Source organism: Bombina bombina, chromosome 5 (assembly GCF_027579735.1).
Source record: "Bombina bombina isolate aBomBom1 chromosome 5, aBomBom1.pri, whole genome shotgun sequence".
Taxonomy (NCBI): Eukaryota; Metazoa; Chordata; class Amphibia; order Anura; family Bombinatoridae; genus Bombina; species Bombina bombina.
In genome coordinates, this window is record NC_069503.1 from 1,068,681,351 (window position 1) to 1,068,696,773 (window position 15,423).

Sequence of the window (15,423 nt, forward strand, 5' to 3'; positions counted from 1 at the left end):
AAATAATTAGGGAAAGGAAAAAGAAAAAAAATAAGAAGTTTTCCATTAGCAGGCTTCTCTATATGTCTAAAATAATTCTTCTACAACTCCAATATTTTATTTTCTAAGCTAATCTAAGCAGGATTAGGGTTGTTGCCCTATCCTTAAACAATAAGTCCATACACATACTTAAAGATTCGGATCATCCTAGTGATTGACATAATGCTAACAAGAGAGTACCAGAATCGGTACTTGAGAGTGGCCACAGAAAAAGGAAAGAAAAAAAAAAAAAAAAAAAAAAATAAGAAAAAGAAAAAAAAAAAAAAAAGGAATAAAGAAAGACAGTACAGAAGACTCATTTCCTCACCTCTCTCTACCCCTCTCCCCCCTCCCCTCCCTCTCGTTTATATCTGGCTCCTCTGCAAAATATAGTCCACGTATTTACATGTAAGAAAGGGATCTAAGAATTTAGCTTGTGTATTTGTATCATAGGTTTTTATAAAACTATACCATTTGATACAGTATTTCTTGATACATGACTCAGAGCCAGCAGAACAATCAAATTGTTCCATTATAGCTTGTTTCATCATCAGATATGTTAAATTGTGTATTGAAGGGGCTTTTTTATCTTTCCATCCTTTAAGTATCAGATATCTACCACCTAATATAATACAATTAATAAAGCGCGCATTTTTTTGGCTTCTATTGTCATAGTCAACCAAAAAAAATATATGTCTTTTTTCCAATTTGACAGTAACTTTTAGAATTTTGCTTAGCCAATAGCTTGTCTTGGCCCAGAATTGGTATATTTTGGGACACATCCAAAACATATGCATTAAATCGGCATTACTACGTGCGCATCTGGGACATACATATTCGGTATTATGAAACCATTTACTTAAAGTAGCCGGTGTGATATAGCTTCTATTAATCAGTTTAAAGTGGCTTTCTCTCCAACTCGCTGCCAAGGTAGCATTTTCTGCTTTCTGTATACTTCTACTAATATCTTCTATTTGTATATCTTGAAACTCTGATGACCAGATATGGGCCAATCGCCTGCGGTTCTCCTCACCTGTCTGTTCCAGTATCACTTTGAGCCAATATTTTGAGGAGTGGATACCAGCTTGATATAAGATTATTCCAGAGTGTATTTTAGGGTTTACCCAACTCTGATTTGGTCTCCTAATTATTGAGTTATACCAATAACGTATTTGCAAATAAGCATAGAAGTCTCGGTTAGATAGGTCATATTGCTGCCTAAGCTCTGAAAACGTTTGTATATTAGGGCCAGCAGATTCTTTAAATTGGTAAATATACTTTAAGCCCCTATTGGCCCAATTTTTAAACAACTTATTATTAATTCCGGGAACAAAATACGGATTCCCTACTATTGGTAGGTAATTGGAGACCGCATAGTCAGTTTTAAGCCAGCCACATATACCATGCCAGGCTTTAAGAATACTACATATAGTCATATATTTTTTTGCCTTGGCTGGCAAATTTCTTACATGGCAATGTAATAATGCTTGTAAATTATATGGGGCTACTATATGTTCCTCCGCCTCCAAAGAAGCGATGTAGCTGCCATGGGTGAGCCAGTCTAGAGCTACTTTCCCTAGACAAATACTATTATATATCTTAAGTGAAGGGAGTGATAGACCCCCCATATTTTTAGCTTGCATTAGTGTATTCAGTGCAATTTTATTGCGTCCCTTGCCCCATAAAAAAAGTCTAAAATTTTTGTATACGTTTTCAATATCCTTTTTGGGCATCAGAGCTGGTATATTATGCATAAGATATAGAAACTTAGGTATCAATATCATTTTAATTAAGTTTACTTTGGCAGTGAGTGAGAGTGGTAGTTTAGCCCAACTTTCCAGATCTCGCTTGATTTTATTAGTTAGTGGCGTATAGTTTATTTTATACCATAGTTCGGGATCGCTACATATATTTATACCCAGATATGTAAATTGTGTATTAACTTCTTTGAATGGGGTTTGCATAGTTCGCTTCACACTTTGCAATATCCAGAAAAGCTCTGATTTTGCTATATTAATCCGATATCCGGAGAACGAACCGAATTGATGTATAATCTCTAATACTTTATCCATTTCTAAGTTAACATCTTTAATATATAGAAGTAAGTCATCCGCATAAAGTGACAATATGAATTTCTGCTTTCCCAATGATATTCCTTCTAAGCGCTCTCTAAGCTTAATTGCTAATGGCTCGATTGCCAAGTTAAACAGTAATGGGGATATTGGGCATCCTTGTCTTGTCCCTTTTGCTAGATCAAAGTTATTCGTTCTGTTACCGTTAATTATTAGGGCCGATGATGCTTTAGAATATATCGATTTAATACATTCAACAAATTGATACTTAAACCCAAACCGTCCCAGCGTGCCAAACAAGTGATCCCAGATTATTTAATCAAATGCTTTTTGTGCATCAATTGATAATATAGCAGAGTTCCGTAATGTCCTATATTCCTTACTATTTTTTGGTAGATTTGTACAGAAGTCTAATAATAGGAAAATTTTACGTAAATTGGCTGACGGGTTACGATTAGGCATAAATCCCGTTTGATCTATATTTACCAGAGGAGAGATAACCTTTTTCAATCTTTTAGCCAGAATACTAGTGAATATTTTATAATCGGCGTTCAATAGGGAGATAGGTCTATACGAGTCTATGAGTTCAGGATCTTTGCCTTTCTTATGTATCATTGTGATTAAAGATTCTGAGAAAGATCTCGAAGGAACCTCTCCCTTGATAAGATAGGAATTGAAGAGATTCATCAAACTGGGAGCAATTTGAGCTTTCAATATTTTATAAAATTCCCCAGGTAATAGGTCCGGCCCTGCCGCCTTATTCATTTTTATATTATCAATCGCCTCCATTACTTCTGTAAGAGATATTGGTATATTTAAAGTTTCTAAATTTTCTACACCTAGTTGTGGTAGGCGAATATCCTGCCAAAAACTATCCTTGTTTGACACATTTATTTCTGGGTTAGAGTATAATTTTTTAAAGAATTTAAAAAATTCCTCCTGTATCTTGGCCGGATCTGTTATATATTTATCATTAATTTTAATCCTCTTGATGACATTTTTTGTGCTCTGTATCTTAACACAGTTAGCCAAGAGTTTTCCGATTTTATCCCCAAAGCGATAGAATTTCGCTCTGAGTCTAAGATCCTTAATATTATTTTTTTGTTCTGTTATTATTGCCCATTCCGCTCTTGCTTTTATATATCTGTCCCAATTTTCTTTTGTAGGCGAGCCAATATAGGCGTTATATCTATTTTTTAAATAACTTGAGCACTGATTTTCTTTCCGATTTGCATCTTTCCTAGCATTAATAGCGTATTTTCTGATTTCCCCCCTTAGGACAGCTTTAGCTGTTTCCCAAAAGGTTTCCTCTTTGTAATTATCTGCTGGATTATTTAGTTTATATACATGCCATTGCTGCATTATCCAATTCTTAAATTTAACATTGGATGTAAGATATATTGGAAACTTGTAGCTTCTGGCTGTATCGTATATCCGTTCCCCCCAAAGCATCTTAAGCGAGATTATGGCGTGGTCTGAGATTGTAAAGTCTCCAATCTCTAATTCTGGTTTTAAGCCTAATACAGCTGTTGATACTAAGAAAAAGTCAATTCTAGACAGTGATTTATACTTTTTAGCTTGACATGTATATGCTCGTGTGGTGGGATTATACAGACGCCACGCATCAGTTAAATTAAGATCTTTACAGAATTTCTTAAGCACTTTATTTGACGTTCTATTTTCCATCTCCTTATTTGCGGTTTTCAATCTATCTAAGTTATTGAATGTCATGTTAAAGTCACCTGCTATTATCATAGTGAAGTCTAGAAATTGATATAACTTATTTCTTAAATCTAACCAAAATATTTGATCATTTTTATTTGGGCCATATACATTACAGATTACAAATATTCTATCCTTAACTCGAATTTTAATTATTATATATCTTTCTTTAATATCGACCTCTTTTAATAGAATTTGATATTCCAAATTTTGATGCAATAGAATTGCCACTCCCCTTTTCCTAGATGTACATGGTGTGGCTATTACTTCTTGGACCCAGTTTACCTTTAATTTATCACTTTCAGCTTTGGTGAGGTGCGTCTCTTGGATTAGCGCTATATCCGCTTTACTTTTTTTAATATCAGCAAGTAAACGCTTCCTCTTTATTGGGCTGGTTATTCCGCCCACATTCCATGATATTATTTTAGTATTAGCCATACCTAAAGCTTAATTCTATATCCCTGAACAAGAGTGGGAGAGAAAAGGAGGAGGGAGGGGGGGCAAAAGAGAGAGGGAGGAAAAAAAAAAAAAAAAAAAAAAAAAAAAAAGGGAGAAACAAAGTAAAATAACCAAACTAAAATTTTTATATAAAACCATTTTTCAGTGGCTCCCGCCGCCATTCTTTTTTAAAAATTCTGATACCTCCTGACTGGATCTGAGAAAGCTAATTTTATCTTCTGCAATGATCTTTATATTCGCAGGGTATACCATTCTAGCTAAGAAGCCTTCCTGTATCAATTTTGTGCAATATGGAGCAATTTCTCTCCTTTTAAGCATAGTCTGGGCCGAGAAATCTTGGAAAATTAAAACCTTATTTTTTGCTATTTCCAGATTATTAACTCCTCTATAGGCTCTAAGAATGCTTACTTTATCTTGAAAATTCAAGAACTTAATCATTATTGGTCTCCTATATGTTCCATTTTCTGATGGGGCTTTTGAGTAACCTGTTCTATGTGCCCTCTCTATTGGTATAGCTCTATCCTGTGTGTTTATTCCCAAAGACTCTGGTAAAGTAGTAGATGCAAACTTCATCAAATCCTGAAAATCTATTGACTCGGGTACTCCTATAACCCTCAGATTGTTCCTGCGTGACCTGTCTTCGAGTTCCTCAATCTTCCTCTGCATGTCTGCAATTTGCTCGCTATGTGTTTGTACACTCTGTTCCTGTGTGACCAGTGTATCCTCTAATGTTGAGATCCTATTTTCTGCCTCTGTAATTCTTGATATGAACTGTTTGGTTTCTATTGTTAATGCTGCCACATCTTGTCTGATTTTATCGAATTGGGGTAGCAACAGATTTGCTACTTGCTTTGATATTTCACTTATATCTGCAGGGTTGATACCTGTACTTACTGTTTCTGTCCTAATCTCTGCGCTATTCTCTACACTATTCCTCATTGTTGCCCTTTTATCTCTATTTCTAGCAGGCATTCCAGGTGATTTATTAGATAAAAATCTATCCATATGTGACTATAAAAATCAGTGAAAAAAAGAGAAAAGTGAAATAGGAAAAAAGGTGTGAATATATATATGTGTGTGTAGTGATGTATACTTTGAAATTGTGTCTCAAAGATAGAGATAGAGAAAAAAGAGAAGTGTCATTAATATGAGATACTTTTTTTTTTTTTTTTTTTTATATAAAAGTGCAATGGTGCATTATATATATATATAAAAAAAAAAAAACGATGTGAGTGTTTGTGCACAGTATTTAACAATGCCCTGCAAGGTTCATAGCATTTTTGAGGTGTCTAGACATAACCTTCAGTTATTATTTTCCACACAGTGATTGATTAGGATTCTTATGTATATATGTATAGATATTTACATTTACCCCTATTTATATGCTATAGGCACAGTTTAATTCTAGCTCTATCAACAACGCCCCTACAGCAGTATAGCACTTATGCACAGCTAAGATATAGCCTCTTACTCATAGTGACAGACATTTAGAGCTTAGATAGTTACATAACATTCTAATTTATAACAAGAACCTATGTGCAACATATTCCACAGTTTTCTCTTTACATAGCCTTCAGCTATTATTTTCCACACAGTGATTGGTTAGGATTCTTATGTATATATGTATAGTTATTTACGTTTACCCCTATACATGCACCTGTACATCTATACACCACACATATATAGGTTTCTGTAATACAGGCTAGATTCAGATAACCTCCTCTATTAGTATTTATATGCTATAGGCACAGTTTTATTCTAGCAGTATAGAACTTATACACAGCTAAGTTATAGCCTCTTACTCATAATAGCTAACATTTCGGGCTTAGATAGTCACATGGCATTCTAAATATGACATGAACCTATATGCAATATTAAACAAATTCCAGAATTTTTCCACTTTACAAGGTCTTCCTCATAAGGGTCCCAGGTTGGATTTTGGTTTCTTTTTATAGCACCCTTTCCCCTTGTTAGGGTTAAAATCCAATATCCTTTAATCCAATATTCATATCAGGCCCTGATGTTAATAGGTTAGAGTGTCTTATGTCTCAAGTTTGAGACTCCTTTGGGCTCCGTATTACCCCAGTGATGAATGTTAATGTTATTTTATTCTGTTAATGCCTTTTCTATCGTGTCTCCCTGCTTCTGGAGCTGTTTATCAATAGAGGGATAATGAACACAAAAAGGACAGTTCTGTAGCTTCTCTTAATGCCTCTTATGTATGCAGGGGCAGCACAGCCTTTTCCATGTATTTAAGAAAAAACAAGGCGACTAAGGAATGAGTCAGTGAGTCAGTGAGCCAACACAGGTAGTTCTCAATTTCCCAGAAAGTGTCTCTTTTTTTTTTTCTTTCTCTCAAGCCCTCTTATTTCCTAGGGCCCCATAGATGTCCCATACAAAAAGTCAGCTTGATGTATTTTATATGGTATGGCCCTACTTATATCAGGGTACCTTCTCACCTCCACCAGCTCTGATCCAGTCCTGCTACCGGCTGCTACACCTATCCCGTAGGCTGTCCCCCCTCCAGCTGATTCCTCCGCGAGAGGGAAAGGACTGCCTAAGCGGTGTCCACGGTGTGTCCTGGAGCGGTGTCTCTGCCTCCTGGCGTAGGGCCAAATACCAGCTGTTATGCGGCCTCCACGCCTCCGGTCCGTATGCGATGGGCTACCGTGAGTATTCTCACTCGCGGTTCTTTAATGTGGGCTTCAGGACCAACAAGTGTCCTTGCTAGGTGAAGTCTTTCCGGCCTGTCCAGATCCTCTGTGATCCCGGCCTAGGAAACTGTAGCAGTGTTTGTTGGCGCACTCAGCCACGCGCTCCTTCTTCCTCAAGCGCCTCCTCCTCAGCAGCGTGACGCCAAACACCGGAAGCCCCCCCAATGACAGATATTTCTTGCTCATTTCACAAATTTTAAGTAACTGTTAAGTCACTGACAATAGTAGTATTGGTGCCTTTAGTGTTGACGCAGTGCCGCAGAAAACCTCCTCTGACCCTCTGGGGAAAGGAACAGTCTCGTCCGCATGCTAGGTTAGGATGAGTTGGAGATGTGGGTGTGGCTAGTGGCCAAAGAGGAAGTATTTAATGTATTAATGGGATTCAGGAGGGAGTCCTCCCAGATGAATTTTGCATCTAGGAAGAAAGCGTGTTTATTGCGTTTAAGGTATCCATATTCCTCGAGGGTAAAAAGCTCATTTACTTAATCTATCCACATTGTCTTAGTAGGAGTGGTTGGGGTTTTAGGCAAGTCATTACAATATTAGGGGTTAGTGTGAAGTTGTCAGAGAAAACCTGCTGAAAATGAAGTTCTATAGCTGTCCATAGTGGTTAGATTTTATTACAATGCCACCACATATGTGGTAGACTGCCACATTCTCTGCAGCCCCACCAGCATCTGCGTGATGTGTAAATAGTATTTAGTCTCAACGAGGTAAGATACCACTGGAGAAGGATTTTGTGGTTTCATTACAGTATTTTTGGGGATGAGGAGGATTTCTTGATCAGTCGGAAAATTCTGTCCCATTCTACCTGGTCTAATTGTTTATCTAAGTCCATGTTCCATTTAGCTGTGTACAGTGGTAGGTTTGTTTTCAGGTAAGTCAAAAAAAGTTTACGGGAGGTGGATAAGGGGCTTTTTATTGCAAGGCCTCTATGACATAAATGTTAAAAAGGTGTGAATTGTCGTAAAAGGTCCTTTTTGAAAGGGGATGTGTGTACAAAGTGTTGCAATTGTGCATACTTCATCTAGGTAGAAAATCTGTTGCCCACCGTCCCTACTCTCTTTGGACAGAAGAAAGGGAAGTGTCAAAAGATGTTTAACTAAAAAATAGAAAATTTGAAAAATTGTGTATGATTTTTACTGCAATTTTTACTCCAACATAAAGTATTTATGTTGAAGTATTTTAACTTTTACTTTGTTTTGCTGATATTTTGTTTAAGTTAATTAATGTACAAGAGGAATGCTGGTTTATGAAAACTAATACTGAAGAGGACAGGAATGTTTGGGATGCTCTGATGCGCTTCAGCTGTGCCCGTTCTTGGAAGTAAAATATATATAGACAGAGAAGCTCCCACGCTTAGGTGATGAACAAAAACAAAAATAATAAGTAAAAAGCTCCTCACTTTAACAACTATTTAAATCGACGTGAAAGTCAAAATTAAACTTAAATGATTTTTTATAGAGCATGCAATTAAAAAAAAATCCAATTTACTACCATGGCAAAATGTACTTTGTTCTCTTGATATCATTTGTTGAAGAGTATACTAGGTAGGGTTAGGGCTATGCACTTGTCTTGAGCACTATTTGACAGCAGTGATTGCAACATTAATTATTCATCACAGTTCACAGCTTCACCATATACACTAGAAGAATTTGTTTGACAGAAGTATTTCTCTGTACAAGAGCTAATGTAAACAAACAATTATAAAAGTCCAGCCGCTCATTCTTGGAGGAATGTGCATGGTGTTTATGTTCAAACTTTCTGAGGCATCAGCTACAGCTAAACATGTGACAAAGTGCATGCTGATGGTTGTCACATAATGGGGGCAGGTAAATGAAAGGAAACCTTGAAATCTGTTAAAAAAAAAAATAATTATTTTTTTTTGTTTAAAAAGATAAATAATTTGTTTATTACCCATTCCCCAGTTTTGCACAACCAACACAGTTATATTACTATACTTTTTACCTCTGTGATTACCTTGTATCTAAGCCTCTGAGACTGCCACCTTACCTCAGTTCTTGCATTTTAGCCAATCAGGGCTGACTCATAAATAACTCTACGGGAGTGTGAACAATGTTATCTATTTGACACACATGAGCTGTGAAAGACTGTAAACATGCACTGAGATAAGAGGCGGCCTTCAACTGATTAAAAATCAGTTCGAGCCATACCTAGATTTAGCTTTCAACAAAGAATACCAAGAAAACAAAGCATTTGTGATGATAAAAGTAAATTCGTAAAGATGATTAAAATTGCATGTCCTATCTGAAGCATGAATGTTTAATTTTGACTTGACTGTCCCTTTAATGCATTTAAAGTGCATAGAATGCGTCTAGTATAGTTTATATAAGGGAAGGATTAAAAAGGAAATTGCAGATCTCACAACCTTTTTGAATTTTCTGGGATTGTAATTGTCTCTGCCGCTGCTTTCCCCCATAATGTTTTTGTACTTGTCTCTACTAGCCCAGGACTGACCAAATCCAGTCCAGGAAATCTTGCCCCCTAAAGGGGCTGGATTACGGGTGACCCACTAACTGATGCATGTGAGCGATAAGGGTTTTATCAGAGCTATTTGTGTGGAAGTAGCGCAAGTATTACAAGTTAAAAGTAAACGCGTTCACTTAAACAGATTTGAGAGAGCAACTTTAGAGCTCTGGTTAACTGTTATGCTCTTTAACATAGAGATACATACATAAACATGTCTAAAAAAATAAGCGGTCACGTGTACAGATGGGAATCTCGCGATATGCAAGGCTTCAGAAACAATGACAGATGCCAGAACTGCCACAAAAGAGATTGATCTGTGAGATCCAACATGAGCGATTCATCGATAGACACAACGGCTGGAATAACACCCCTATCACAGTCATATTTTTCCTCACAGGGAAGCAGATGAGACGGAGGAGGAGGGGTGGCCGGAAACATCAACAAAGCCACAAGTCGACCACAGAGGGGACCGCCATGTGGAACAGTAAACAACATAGTGGTAAAAATATCACATATTACATTGAGCCAAACACGAACTGACTTGCTGAACAGAGGGCTGAGTTTTTGCCCAAGCAATGTTCTAAACAACTTGTACTTCGACATTTAAATGTACAGATTCTTTAGAAATCTACGTTTAAAGGCTCATTTTTCCAGAATGCCTAGAAATGTTAATTCTGTAATTTCTCCTATGAATGATGATTGTTTAAAATTTTCTAATTTTGATATAACAAGCAAATCTGAATGTACTCCACCAACCTGTTACCATCCAGTTGAAACATATATTTCCCTAGTCAGCAGAGATATAAAACATCTGAAACATAACATTAAACTACATCAAGGTCTAACTTTTAACTATAACTTGTCAATAGATGAAAAGAAATCTCTAACTGAAATTGTAAATAACCCCAATATCGTTATAAAACCTGCCGACAAGGGAGGAGCTATTGTCATAATGGACAAGACCAAATATATAGCAGAGATAAATCAACAATTAATGGATATTGTGGTATATGAGAAACTGGAGCGTAATCCATTAAAAAAATATTCAGGTGGAAATTAATAGTCTAATTAACAGAGCCTTTGAAGCAAAAAATATTGATAAAAAACCTAAGGAATATTTAATTAAAAAAGAATGCATTACTCTGGTAATATATATTTTACCCAAAATTCATAAATGTATTGTGGCAAGTATAGATTCAGTTCTCTCTAACATAGCCACTTTTCTAGATAGGATTCTGAAACCTATGGTATGTGGATTACCTTCATACATAGAAGATACAACTGATTTTTTTAAACAATCTAGAGAAAGTTGAGTGGAAAGATGGTATACAACCTATATTGGTCACTCTAGATGTAAAAAATCTTTACACATATATTCCCAACTTAGGAGGTCTAGATGCATCCAGAAGCTTATATATATATATATATATATATATATATATATATACAGAGCATCAAATTAACTTTCTAATGGAATTGTTAAAAACAGTTTTAAATAATAACTATTTCCTGTTTGAAGATACCTATTACAGACAAAAAAGAGACACCACCATGGGTGCAAATATGGAACCACCATATGCTGGCATATATATGGGAATGTGTGAATAGAAATACGTGTGTCCCAATAAATTGTTCATACAGTTTGCATGCTTATGGTGGTGATATATAGACAATGTCTTTATAGATATGGTCAGGAGATATTGACACCTTAAATCAGTTAGTGACACAATCGAATGCCTGTACTGACAATTTAGAATTTACCATGCAATGTAATCATGAGTTCACCAACTTTCTGGATGTGACAGATTATATAGAAGAACTTGTTTAAATCTGATATCTTCATTAAAGAAACAGACAAGAATACATTATTATCCTATAATAGCTGTCACCCAGAAAATACTTTGAAATCACTGCCAAAATCCCAATACATAAGAGTCAAATGACTAGTGAGTGATGAGGATCATAGTAGAAAGAGACTATTAGACATGAGCCACACATTTACTCAGAGGGGTTATCCCTATAAAGTGATAAACACAGAATTAAATAAAGTGAGTCAGATAGACAGAAAAGAGATGCTTATAAAGAAAAATAAGAATGAACAACAAAATAGGAGTCCCTATATCAGTACCTATAATGTTAATAGTAATCAGATCTTGGGAATAGTGAAAAAAACACTGGTATACCTTGAAGAACAGTTATCCAGAAATTAGGGAATTCCAAAATATGCCTATTTTATCATATAAAAGACAGAAATCTAATCTATACAATAGTATAGTAAAAACTGATCTGGGAAGTAAAAAACATATCAAATTGACTACAAGTAAAAAAAGGCACTTTTCCCTGCTATAATTGCTTACATTGCAACAGTGTCATAAGAGGAGAAAAAGTAATACATCCCCAATCTGGTAAAATACTTAAAATTAATGGCCTATATACCTGTCAGACAGACTTTGTAATTTACCTCTTAAAATGTCCATGTGGATTACTCTACATTGGGGATACTAGTAAAAAAATAAAGGACATAATTACCCAGCATAAATACACTATAAGAAAGGGAACATTAGATTTGCCAGTATCTGCACACTTTAAACAGATGAACCATGATGTGAGTCAATTGAGGTTCCAAATTTTTAAACATATACCAAAACAAAGAAGAGGTCAAGATAGAATTAAAAAAATAAAACAAAGAGAGGTGGTATGGATAAATAAACTAGAAAGTATGCACCTGAAGGGACTTAACAAAGTTTATAATCTTTTGTTTGTTTCTATGAATTGTTCAACTGAAATTTCCACTTATCTCTTTTCCTGTACAGATCCAGATTATCATAGAATTAAGAAAAGCCACCAAGAACCATAAAAATACAGAAGAAATAAGTTAAAACTTACAATTAGTATTATCTTACATTCAGTTCATAACATTGATAAGTGAACAAAAATGTATTCATCATGGTGACTTAGATACCTAGGTAAGGATATTAAATGAAAAAGGAAAAATATGATGTATTAGTAAGCAATATTCTTTTAGTAAGCATTAAAATACAATCAATTCTTGAATAATAATGTATTCTTTTTTGGACACCAAAAAGTATCAGAAATTATTAGTAAACATGTACCCATATATTACTATCAGAAAGCGTAGAATAGTAACCATTCCATTTCCTGTCATTAGTAAGGTAAAAACTTATGATAAAAAAAATCTGTGATGTATGTATTAATTTTTACTTGTATTATAAATAAGACACTGAATAACTTAAAAACACATCACTGAAGAAGCACATAGTTATATTTACACTTTTTATTGTATACACTTGATACGGTTATAAACAAAAGATTATTTGTATCATTAAATGACACAACTAGGTAACAAAAAATGCATTACTCTTAGTGAATGCTAACACTACTGTCTCTTTAAATTTTAAATGACAAAATATTTTCACCTGTATTGCTGTTTTTTCACTGCCTATACATTTTTGGCCTTAACTATGAATTAATGTATTAATCACTTGGCTTGAGAAAGGGCACAGACCGAAACGTCGAATATGTTTGTAGCTTGAAAATAAATCACTAAAGAAAACTTGGAGTGATGCAGCTTTTTTTCTTATTATATATTATAATTTATTATATATGTATTTACAGACATATATACACATATAAACATAAATACATATGTATATATATATATATATATTTTTTTTTTATCTATCTAACTATCATCTATCCATCTATCTATCATCTATCTATCTATCTATCTATCTATCTATCTATCTATCTATCTATCTATCTATCTATCTATCTATCTATTGCATTGGGGCCCTTTGCAGCCATGTATCTGAAAACCTGAAAACTTATATTTATGCAATATTCATTTTTAATAAAGTGTTTAACTGTAAATATTTCACATTCCAATGTTCTTCACATATGGTAATATGTTCTAAGTATTTTTAAATATATATTCCTATATATCTGTATATATCTATGTCTATATACGTATGTGTATATATATATATATATATATATATATATATATAACTATTTATTTAAGAATAAATAGAATATATTCAGCTATATTTATATTTGATGTCGGGTTAGCGCACTTGGTTAAACTGCAACTTTTTTTGCACAAGTATGAGTGTTAGGTTTTTCTTCACTTTTCGTGCTCCATTGAAGTCTATGGCAGAATACATTAACACGGTCACAATATTCTAAGTTCAACTTTTTTTTACGCGTGTTGGGTTAGTGCTCGTGTGCAAAATTTTTACTTTCAACTTCTAATATGAATGCAACTTGATGTGCACAAAAAGCCTCTGCCTAGTGAAGTTAAAGGGACAGTCAACACCAGAATTTTTGTTGTTTTAAAAGATAGATAATCCCTTAATTACCAATTCCCCAGTTTTGCATAACCAACACAGTTATAATTATACACGTTTTACCTCTGTAATTGCCTTGTATCTAAGCCTCAGCAGACTGCCCCCTTATTTCAGTTATTTTGACAGACTTGCAGTTTAGCCAATCAGAGCTGTCTCCATGGTAAATTCATATGCATGAGCTCAATGTTATCTATATGAAACATGTGAACTAATGCCCTCTGGTGGTGAAAACTATCAAAATGCATTTAGATTAGAGGCGGCCTTCAACGTCTAAGAAATTAGCATATGAATCTACTAGGTTTAGCTTTCAACTAAGAATACCAAGAGTCTAGAACAAAGCAAAATGGGTGATACAAGTTAATTGGAAAGTTGTTTAAAATTACATGCCCTATTTGAAACATGAGAGTTTTTTTTGGACTTGACTGTCGCGTGAGCAGGAGCACTAATTTGCGCTCCACTCGTAATCTAACTCAAAATGGGATCTTCAAGTGATCATAGCTGTTAAACTAAAAAAATTAAAAAAAGTAGCGCAGTGTTTATTGAACACCCCTCAAATTATTTAGAATGACCTTAAATTTATTTCAAGACAACCAATATAAAGTATTGCAGTGGTCTTCTAATAGAGGTTACATAATGTTCTAGTATCACAGGAGCTTATAGCAAATACTAGAATTTATTTATAAAGTACAAAAGTACAAAGATATACATATGATTTTTTTTAAACTAAGCACACTACTGCAATGCCTTATTTCAGTATTGTTTAAAGGGATATTTTGTTAAAAAAATAAAATGCTCTTACTGAGAGGGTGGGTAAACAAACAATCAAAACTGCACACCCGGTAAGCTCCGGTGCTATGCAGAGGTGACAAGTGGTGAGTGGAGCATACAGAGGTATGCTGCTCTGGATTGGCTCACCATTAGTGTTCTTACTAGGAGCAGCAGCATCTGGGTGCATGACTTTGATTTAAGCCATCTTATTTGCAGGGGTTTAATCCATAGTGAAGTTTGTAAATTTGTTTTAAGGGTTACTAAAGTCAAATGATGATTCAGAAAGAGAATGCAGTTTTAAGCAACTTTCCAGTTTACTTATATTATCAAATTTGCTTTGTTTCCATGAAATCCTTTTTTTAGAGTAAACCTCAGTAGGCTCAGGAGTATCAATGCACTACTGGGAGATAGCTTAACACATTGGAGGAGCCAATGACAGGAGGCATATATGTGCAGCCATCAATCACTAGTGGTGCATTCCTGCTCCTCAGTCTATCCAGGTATACCTTTCAACAAAAGAATACAAAGTGAACAAAGCAAATGTATTATTAGAAGTAAATTGCAAAGTAGTTTCAAATTACATTCACTGTCTGAATCATGAAAGTTTAAAGGGACACTGAACCCAAATGTTTTATTTCGTGATTTAGATAGAGCATGCAATTTTAAGCAACTTTCTAAATTACTCCTATTACCAAATTTTCTTCAATCTCTTGTTATGCTTATTTGAAAAGCAAGAATGTAAGATTAGATGCTGGCCCATTTTTGGTGAACAACCTGGGTTGTCCTTGCTGATTGGACAGCACCAATAAACAA